Source organism: Octopus sinensis, linkage group LG4 (genome assembly GCF_006345805.1).
Source record: "Octopus sinensis linkage group LG4, ASM634580v1, whole genome shotgun sequence".
Lineage (NCBI taxonomy): Eukaryota > Metazoa > Mollusca > Cephalopoda > Octopoda > Octopodidae > Octopus > Octopus sinensis.
Genome location: NC_043000.1, coordinates 39,281,778 through 39,292,773, shown reverse-complemented (window position 1 = coordinate 39,292,773; position 10,996 = coordinate 39,281,778). Strand labels below are relative to the sequence as shown.

Here is a 10,996-nt window from a genome sequence, read left to right as displayed (position 1 = left end):
ACGTGCTCTACGTAAGTTATCAAGATGAAAAGCTGCCGACAATGCACAAAAGCGTGCTGGACAGTTTCACTGTCCTGTCCACATCTTGGACATGTCGGTGGCACTGCCAAACCGTGCCTGGATAACTTCTCGCGAACAGGTAAAGCATTCCTGTAACACTGCCAAGTCAGAGATTTTTGGAAATTATCCAAATAAACCGGCTTGAAGGTTTTCCAAAACAGGTTGGTAAGTTGGTTCTCATCGAACCCCAGAGCCTCTCATAAGACGTCATCGTTTTTTCCTTCCACTAGCCCTCTATAGAATACCGAGGTGGTATTCCCGCAGCCAGCCTTGCCCGTCTCGTGGATTAGCCAGAGTGCCTGACGGCATTCCTTCTGCCATGAAGTCAGCTTACGCCCTTTAATGAGACCGGGTTTGAATCTCTCTAACGGACTCCACACCTTATCACCCTCCAAGTGGCACCATAGATGTCTCAGCCTCAACGCATGTCTGCGCATCATTAGCCAGGGCAAATCCCAAGCCACACTTTAGCGGTTCCTGGCAGCACACGGAGCCCCTCACAAGTGGCTTTCCCCCTCACCAAAAAAGCGGAAGAGGAGTCGTACCAGCTTGTTTAGCCAAAATAGGGGAAAGGCACAACGGATAGGCGGTAAGTGATTACAGATGCTATAAACACCTGCACCACCTCCGCTCTACCCTTCAAGGACAGTGACCTTCCGGACCACTTTCGTACTATGGCCTCCACCTTGTCCAGTACCTCGCTCCAATTCTTCGTCTGGGAGTCTGAACCAAACCAAACTCCAGCAACTTAACAGGACAATCTGTCCAGTGTCCGACGACACTAAACGATATCAGCTTGTCCCTCCAGGTTCCGAGGCGCAAACCAATGGACTTGTCCTTGTTAACCTTTGCTCCTGCCACCGCTTCGTATCTTCGCAGAGCATCTTATACACGAGGTAGTTGTGCTTCTTTAGACACGATGAGAGTGACGTAGTCCGCATAAGCAGAAGTGAACTTACCGCATCCAATCGCATTAGGGTTGCCGCCTAACTTCTCCAGCCGCCGCAGCAATGGCTCCAGGGTCAAAACATACAGAATCGGAGACAGGGGACACCCTTGACGAACAGACCGCTTGATTGAAAACGGCTCCGTTAGGTAACCATTTATCTGGACGGTAGACTTGATACATAGCGAAAATCCACCCGCGAAAGTCAGGGCCTAGACCAGCCGCTTCGAGGACCGCCCCCAGGTACCGGTAGTCTACCCTGTCGAATGCTTTACTTTGGATGTTAAGCAGAGTTATGGGCCTGTAGTTACTAATGCTATCCCCATTGCTTGAAACCTTCTGGATCAGTGTCACAACTCCCCGGCTTACAGTACTGGGAATTCTCCCATTCTGCTGCCAGTTAGCATAGACGCCTGCCAGAACATGTCCAAACAAGTCCGGTATTAAGCGATAAAATTCGTAGGGCAGACCATCCAGTTCCGGTGACTTTTCCCCTGCGTATTCGGCCAGCACCTCTCTTACCTTCGCAGGAGCGATTGGGCCTTCACAGCATTCAGCTTCACGTGCTGAGTGTCGAGGCCCTCCACTAAGAAGGCCCTTAAGTGCTCCCCGTGCTCAAGCGGACCGCCCTCCCCGAACACCCGAGCAGAATGCTGGTGAAAAACCTTTTGCATCTCCTCCTGTCCATAGATTTTGCTTCCCTGCTCGTCAGTTAAGGACCGATCTGGTTACGTTAATACCCTCTCGTTTCCCAGAGCGTAACTTAGCTCTGACTCGGCACCCTTCATGTTTGGCACTCTAGATGCGGAGCCACATTCCATTGCCTCATCTAGGCTCTTAACTAAGTCACCCTCTATTCTAGTCCTATCTAAACTTAGCTGCTTGCTAAATCTAATGGATTCAAGACGGATGGCTCTCTTGAGGGCGTGCCACCACCTATTATTAATGATGGTGCCACATAATGTCCTCTGCACTATCTCCTTAATTCGGGTACGGAAACCTTCACAAGTCAAAATAGACTTGTTCAATTTCCAATATCCGGGTCCCTGTCTATGACATTTATCTACATGTACCTCACACGTCACAAGTTTGTGATCCGTGTAAGACACAATACAGAATTGTGGACAGCTAAAGCTATGCTTATCTCTTTCCTTAGCAAAAATTCTATCTATATACGATCTGCGTGAGCCGTCGTCATTACTCAACGTCCACTGTGGAACGCTCGGCTCATCCAGTCGGTAACGGTCTACTAGATTATAGCTTTCTAGTAGACCCTTCAGGCAAGGATTCCCTTTCCTATTAGTGGAGCCCACACTATCGACGCGTGCTTCGAGGATAGTGCCGAAGTCCCCTAACAAAACTACCGTTTTAGACGTCAATAAAAAGTACTCCAGGTTCCGAAAAAAGCCCGACTGCCCATGTCCGTTAGGAGTATAGACAGCTACCAACCTGAAGGACTGCTTACTTTCGTGTTACATCTAGTACAACCAGCCTACCTTCTGGGTCCAGAAAGACAGTACGTATCTTTAAGCCCAAGTTCCTCCTGATAAGGACTGCCACGCCTGCACCTTCCCTCTGGCTCAGAGAAATAAATTTCTCGTAACCATTGAGGAGAGGCGAGAACGCTTTAGGTCCCCTCATCTTGGACTCGGTGATAACAGCCACATCTATTCTACGCGAAATGGGCTCGTCCAGAAAACAAGCCTGTTTCCATTTCGACCCCATTCCACGCACATTCAAACACCCTAACTTAATCATCGAAGAAATAAAAATGAACTACTTACGGTTGCGAGAGGGAACATGGCACTTTATGTTTGCCAGCTTCCCTCATGCTTTCCGTTTCTGCTGGGCTCTCTTTCGGGGTTGCCACCGGGCTCTGGGTTGGGGTGGCTGCCGGGCTAATTACCACTTTGCCCGCAATGACGTCTATTATTAATTTGTTTATAACGTGTTCTTGAAAAAGTTTGTTTAAAGTCTTCTTCGCCCACCTTCACGTAGCGGTACTGAGTACCATTAGCGCTCTTGAAAATTTTACATGTTTGTTCGCTAGGGTATATCTCGCCACTTTCTCATTTTTCATATTCACCCTCAAAACTTTCTCAGTTTTTTTAGGCCTTTCAGTGAAAGGGGATGGGGTTTATTAAATTGTTGTCCGATAAATTTTGTATCAGGAGGGTGGAATTGGGCGAGTTTTTTGTGTTCTTCTGTGTGCAAGCTTGTTTTCTTTTTTGTTTGGGGAGGGGAATCTGGTGTGTGTTGTGTTTTTCTTTTGTACGTGACTGCAGTAAATTCCATATACGTAGGTTCGCTTTCTTCACCTTCCTCAGTTGCTTTTTTCTCTGTTATTTTTACTTTTTCTTGTGTTTCTTCCTGTTGTTTTTCTCGTAAATTTTCTTTTCTTTTGCCGGTCTTCGATGCGAAGGGGTCCCAATTGTCGTGCGCTGACGAAGGGTAAATACCCAGAAACCCGGGTTCGTGCGTATCACGTCAGGTCGACGATGGGAAGGATGGCTCCCCTTGCAAATACCGACAGGGCACATAAAGTGTGTCAATAGCCAGCTGTAGAAGATGTTCTCCTGGGGCTACAAGCTACAGTAGTATCCACCTTTAGTGGCTAGCCACATTTAGGGGGCAAAAATACGTCACATTGTCGTGCGCATACTGTTTATACCTCGTTCAGAGATTTATTATATATATATATATATATATATATATATATATATATATATTTATATATAGAGGGCATTATTATACATACATGCCACACGCTAAGAGGGACAAAATTAGTCATTTCTACCAAAAATTTTACTAATCCCACCGAATGCAATTTTTCAAAGTAAGACATTTAAAAATATAGACTTGTATCACCTGTGATTTCATACCTCTGTATTCATCAGCAAGCCTGGACGTATCATAAATAAACGACCCTACCTCGTCTAAGCCGAGCAGCTAACTGATCAACATCAACGAAGCACATGGGTGAGTTTACATATATTACATCCGGTAAATGGCAGACTTTTACGAATTGCATTTCGGGAAAGAAAAGTTTTTTCGGAATAAAAATTATATATATATAAGTGTTGGGTAAGGTGAATGATCGAGGACAACGCGCAGGCGTGGCTATTTGGCAAAATTTTTGCTTCACACCCAGGTGTTCCCGGATTCGGCCCCACTGTGCGGCATCGTGGGCAAGTGTTTTCTACTATCATCTCATGTTAACCAATGCTTGTGAGTGAATTCGATAGTCGGAAACTGTTCGTGTGCCTGACTGCACGCGTGTGAATGTGTGTATGTATGTGTGTTTGTATTTGTTTGGGTGTATATCTTTTTGATTGTCCCCTACCCTGTCCCATTTCAGACAATTAGTATGGCGTTGTTACACTCCCTAACTTAGACGTTCAGCAAAAGCTAGTGACATCAATACCAGCCTCAAAATAAATAAACACTAGGCCCTAAACCCTTCAAGACTCTTCCCCAGGATGGCCGCAGTTCAATGATTGAAACAAATTAAAGATGAAAATTAAAGAAAAAAACAAACCATAAGGCGATTGATTGTCAAGGTTTATGAAAGCAAGAGGCATAACACCTGTTTCTTGGACAGCATATTAATTTGTCAAGTCGTCGAGCTGGCAGAAACGTTAGCATGTCGGGCGAAATACTTAACGGTAACGTTACGTTCTGAGTTCAAATTCCGCTGAGGTCGACTTTGACTTTCATCCTTTCGGGGTCGATTAATAAGTACCAGTTACGCACTGGGGTTGATATAATCGACTTAATGAGTTTGTCTGTCCTTGTTTGTCCCCTCTGTGTTTAGTCCCTTGTGGGTAGTAAAGAAATAGGTATTTCGTCTGCCGCTACGTTCTGAGTTCAAATTTCGCTGAAGTCGACTTTGCCTTTCATCCTTTTGTGGTCGATAGATTAAGTACCAGTTGCTTACTAGGGTCGATCTAATCGACTGGTCTCCTCCCCAAAGTTTCGGGCTTTGTGGCTAGAGTAGAAAAGAATATATTAATTTGTTTCTAAAATTCACGCAAAGTAGTGAATATATAGGAGTGCAATAAAAGTATCCTTTATATGTTTTAGGACAATATTGAGCATCCCCTGAAATAACATTAGATTTTAGTAGAAATGAATGACTAAGCTAGTCCTGAGGAAACAGATGTTAACAACCCTTCATAATAGCCTCTTTATTGCTAAGATGGCCGACCAGTACAGTAGGAGTCATTAATGCCCGCTAACAGTAAAACAGTAAAACCGAGATGTAAAGCTTCAACACTGTTTTGACAAGCAATAGGCAGCTTGTAAATTAGTGATGTATAATACGTAAATGGATGAGTAACATGGCTGTGTCAGAAAAATTGGTATAAAACATCTAAAAGGAGATACTTAAGAGGGGGCATGAATTGGTTGCGTATGTATGTATATATGCATATGGCGTTATCTGGATGAATGCGTGTGTATTTATTTATGAATGTGTGTGTATTTATAAACAGATATAATGCTTACATCTTTAGACAGAATCATAAGACCGTCAAGTTGAACGTAACATCTATCTTACTCTATTTTCACTTTCCCTCTCTCTCTCACTCTCTCGTTGCCCTCTTCTCGATACATTTCTCTCTCTCTCCCTCTCTCTCCCTATCTATATATCTATCTATCTACTTACCTGTTTCTGTATGTGTGTGTACGCATGAGTGTATACGAGTGTGTATATGTGTGTGTGTGTGTATTCTTTTTATTCTTTTATTTGTTTTAGTCATTTGCTGGAGCATCGTCCTTTCGTCGAGCAAATCGACCCCAGGACTTATTCTTTGTAAGCCGGTTACTTATTCTATCGGTCTTTCTGGGCGAACCGCTAGTTGACGGAGACACACCAGCATCAGTTGTCAAGCGATGTTGGGGGAACAAACACAGACACACAAGCATATACATATATATGTATATACATAAATACATACATATATATATATATAATATATATATATATATATATGTGTGTGTGTGTGTGGTGTGTGTGTGTGTGTGTGTGTGTGTGTGTGTGTGTGTGTGTGAGAACACCTTCTCCAGCTGGCTTTAGGCACACTTTCTGTGCCTAAAGCCAGCTGGAGACGGTGTTCTCCTGGGGCTACAAGCTACTGTAACACCCACCCTTAGTGGTTAGCCATATTGAGATGGCAAGTATACCTCACATTATATATATATATATATATATATATATATATATATATAATATATATATATATATGCTACTTTCAGTTTCCGTCTACCAAATCCACTCACAAGGCTTTGGTCAGTCCGAGGCTATAGTAGAAGACACTTGCCCAAGGTGCCACGCAGTGGGAATGAACCCAGAACCATGTGGTTGGTAAGCAAACTACTTTATTTCATAAATATTTCCCATGAAGGCATTACAAAGAGGGGACGAACAAGAACAGACAAACATAAAAGGATGAAGTAGCTGTAGCGATTAAATATTTACAATTTAAAATATACAATGATTTAATAAATATGTTTATAACTTTTGACTTAAGCGTTGCTCATTACAAATGAAATTTGTTATGGCTTTTTCTTTCCTATTTTTGGCTTCCACTTACCTGCTGCCAAACACTCCCAGCTTCCTCGCCACAGACTTCCATCTTCTCATGAATCTGACAGGTACCTTTTCTCCAGCCTGATCTTATTACTGAGATGGTAACTAAAAAAGTTAACCAGCCCCTGGTCGGATACAAAGGTACCCGACACTATGCCTCTCACATGCGTCTTCCATACTGTTTCTTTCACTATGGCTACTATGCAGAAAAAGCAAGCCTTACTTTCCCTGTTAAGGGCAGGAGGAGGCACAATCTCGATGATAGATTCAGCTGATAGCTGTACTCTTCCCATCGATGACAACAGTTGCTCTGTAAAAACTATCAGTCTCGTTAATTTGGACACTCCACAAATGCGTGCAAGACGGGTTCCCTATCCTGCCCGCACCTCGGACTCCACTAACCCGCTATAGAAATCCGCGGTGGAACTCTTGTTGCCGGCATTGCCCGCCCGAGAGAGTAGCTGAAGTGCCTGGTGGCACTCCAATTACCAGTCCCCGAGCCTAGGTCTCTACTTGATCCAGTTACCAATGTCCGTTATGGACGTTAATTGCGGAAGTTAGAACCGAACGTGCGGTGGCTACACCTGCTCTCCATCTAGGTAAAGCCAGAGGTGCCTCAACCTTAACGCGAATTTTCGCATCCTCAGCCAAGGCATCCCTAGCCCACCCTTTAGCGGTTTCTGGCAGCAGACAGAGCGCTTCACGAGTAGCTTTCCTCCCTTCCACAAAAAGTGTAAAAAGGATTCTCTCCAACTTGTTCAGTCACAAATCGGGGCAAGGCACCACGGTCAGACGGTAGGTGATAACCGATGCTATAAACATCTGCACCACCTTCGCCTTTCCTAGCAAAGATAACGCCCGCCCAGACCAGGTCTGGGTTAGAGCAGTCACCTTGCTGGCCACCTCACTCCAACTTTTCTCTATCTGGAGGTCTGGCCCGAACCAGACTCCAAGCAGCTTTACAGGACCTTCCGTCCAACGCCCCACGACGTTATTGGATGGCATCGGTTTGCCCCTCCAGGTGCCGAACTGCAAACCAATTGACTTGTCTTTGTTAACCTTTGCTCCTGCCACCGCCTCGTAACTTTTGATAGCCTCTTCCACCACTGAAAGCTGGCCCTCATCCGCTACGATGATGGAGATGTCATCTGCATACGCCGTAGCTCCTCTTCCACACCATAGATTATGCGGTGCGCCCCCTTGTGCCTCCAACTTCCGCAATAATGGCTCGAGAGCCAGTACATACAAAAGCGGGGACAGGGGACACCCCTGACGCACAGAGCGCTCGATCCTGAATGGCTTTGAAAGGAAACCATTCACTTTTACGACGGACTCGTTGTCGCTGTACAATGCAGCAATTCAACCGCGGAAGGTCGGGCCCAGGTCAGCCTTCTCGAGGACCGCCGCGAAGTACCGATGGTCGACCCTATCGAATGCCTTAGACTGGTATAAATGTACCAGTGCCCACCCCCCTGCGCCAGAAAGCTTCCCCACCCTCTCTAAGGAGTAGCGTATAAGGTGGAGATTGTCGTGAATCGTCCTTCCCGGAATAGCGCACGTTTGCGCTTCCCCGACAAGAGTGTCCACGACCCGCGTCAACCTTTTCGCTAGCACTTTGGCCAAACTCTTTAACTCTGTGTTCAGTAGAGTTATGGGCCTGAAGTTCCCTATCTCGTCCCCTTTGCTCGGGTCCTTCCTGATCAACGTCACCCCCCCCCACCCACTAGCTCGCAGACTTCGGAATTCTCCCATTCTGCTGCCAATTGGCGTAGACGCTGGCCAGCAGGTGAACGAACAAGTCTAGCATAGTTTTGTAAAATTCATAAGGCAGACCATCGAGACTCGGCGACTTCTCCCCGGGGCATTGGCCCAATACATCGATTACCTCCTCGGCCGTGATAGGTCCTTCACAGCACTCAGCCTCTCATGCCGAGAGACGCAGGCCACCAGACAGGAAGTCCCTAAGGGCCTCACCATGATCCACTCCCAAACAACTCAGCAAAGTGCTTGTGAATCGCCGCATACATCTCGTCCCGTCCATCGACCGAACTCCTATTGTCATCCACGAGAGACCTAATTGTGGAATCATTGTCACACTGGGTTTCTACCGTACGGGCCCATCCGGCAACATTATTTCCCTCACCGTTTCTATAACAATATCTTTACATGATACAGCGGCTACTGCCGCGAACGTTTTTGCCTTGGGCAAGTGTCTTCCCTTATAGCCTCGGGCCGACCAAATCCTTGTGAATGGATTTGGTAGACAGAAACCGAAAGAAGCCCGTCGTGTGTATATATATATATATATATATATATATATATATATATATATATATGTGTGTGTGTGTGTGTGTGTGTGTATGTGTCTGTGTGTGTGTGTATGTGTGTGTGTTGTGTGTGTGAGAGTGTGTGAATGCGTGTGTTTTTGTTTCTGTTTATCCTCCACCATTTCGTGACAACCGGTGTTGGTGTATTTACGTTTCCATAACTAGCGGTTCGGTGAAAGTGACCAGCAAAATAAGAAAATATAAGATATAAAAGAAATATGTATACATGGTATGTGTGTGTCTGCGCCCGCGCGACGTATATGTGTGTGCGTGAACGTATGTGTGTGTATGTGTGTGCGTGTGTATACCTATATATGTATATACAGATATAATAATAATAATAATAACAACAACAACAACAACAACAACAACAACAGCAACAACAACAACAACAACAACAACAACAACAATAATAATAATAACAATAATAATAATAATAATAATAATAATTTTCAAGGTGACTCACTTTCACCTTTAATATTCTGCATGGCCCTAATACCTCTCACAAGTTAATTAAACAGAACAGGGTATGGGTATAAAATTGCCAATAAAAAAATAAGCCATCTATTTTATATGGATGACTTAAAACTTTATGGTAAAGACAATAATGAACTTGAAGGCCTATTGCGCACCGTGAAAGCATTCAGCGATGACATCGGGATGGAGTTTGGACTTGAGAAGTGTGCCAAGGCCACTTTCCAGAAAGGGAAAGTGAAGACCACAAATTCAGTCGTGTTAGATGTTGACACAGTCATAAGAGAGCTTGAGCAAGAACAAACATACAAATATTTAGGGATAAATGAAGGCTCTGGTATTCAGCATGCAAGCATGAAAGAGAAAATCAGGAAGGAATGTTATAGGAGAGTTCGTGCAGTCCTGAAATCTGAACTAAATGCACGTAACAAGGTGTTAGCTATAAATTCCTTAGCAGTTCCAGTTGTTACTTATAGCTACAATGTGTTGAACTGGAATATGAGTGAAGTAAAGAATATAGATAGAAAAATACGCAAGCTGCTGAGTTGTAATAGGATGCACCACCCAAAGGCAGACGTAGATCGCCTTTACCTTCCCAGAGCCCAAGGAGGTCGAGGCCTGATCCAATTTGAACTAGCTTACAAAACAACCACAATTGGACTGGCCAAATATCTCGAAATATCGAATGACTGGATGCTAAAGCTCGTGGAAAATCACGAGAGACGAAAGAAGCTTCATTCTATCATAAAGGAAAGCAAAAAATTTGCTATTGATCTCGTGCAGGATACCCAAACTGAACAACCCGAGGGAAGTACGGCAACTATTGTTGCAAAGAAGGTGAAAATGATGGCAATGAAGAAAGCGCACGAGCAATTGGCTGATAGGTGGGAGGAGAAACCTCTGCACGGCAAATATGTGACCCGCAGCAAACAAGCTGATGTTGACCAGAAGCAAACCCATCAGTGGCTACGGAGCTCAGGGCTAAAAACAGAGAGCGAAGGTTTCATCCTGGCTGCTCAAGATCAAAGCCTATTAACCCGGAACTACTAGGCCAATGTGATGAAAAATGGAGCAGACCCAAAATGCCGATTCTGCAACGACATGATTGAAACAGTGGACCACCTAATCTCTGGATGTAAAGTCTTAGCACCAGTGGAGTATAAATTAAGACATGACAGAGTTGGCCAATATTTCCACTGGCTAATAAGTCGGCATTACAATATCAAAACTGCCGACAAGTGGTATAATCACCACCCTGAGGCTGTAACTGAAGGAGAAAATGTAACCATTCTGTGGGACTTTCCAGTACATACAGACCGAACCATCAAGGCCAATAAACCAGATATTGTTGTGAAAGACCAAAACAATAAAGTTTGCTTATTGATCGACATGAGCATCCCCTGTGATCATAATATCTCAGCGAAAGAGTTTGACAAGCTCAGAAAATATAAAGACCTACTCATTGAAATTGAGAAAATGTGGCATCTCAAGGCGGTTACAATACCAGTGATCGTAGGAGCACTAGGAATGATCAAGAAGGGAACCGAAAATTATATGAGAATGATCCCTGGCTTACCATCCCTGCAAGAAGTGCAAAAG

At 44.5% G+C, this 10,996-nt stretch overlaps 1 long non-coding RNA gene across 1 annotated transcript in view; it reads right to left on the bottom strand.

The window, feature by feature from the left end:
• Positions 1 to 435: 435 nt before the first annotated feature.
• Positions 436 to 10,996, bottom strand: part of LOC118762931 — a 17,652-nt gene continuing 7,091 nt past the window's right edge. Inside the window, exons 2-3 of the long non-coding RNA XR_004998683.1 lie at positions 8,065 to 8,068; positions 436 to 575 (exon numbers count right to left, since the gene is read on the bottom strand). This is a non-coding gene — a long non-coding RNA (uncharacterized LOC118762931). The remainder of the gene's footprint in view (positions 576 to 8,064; positions 8,069 to 10,996) is intronic.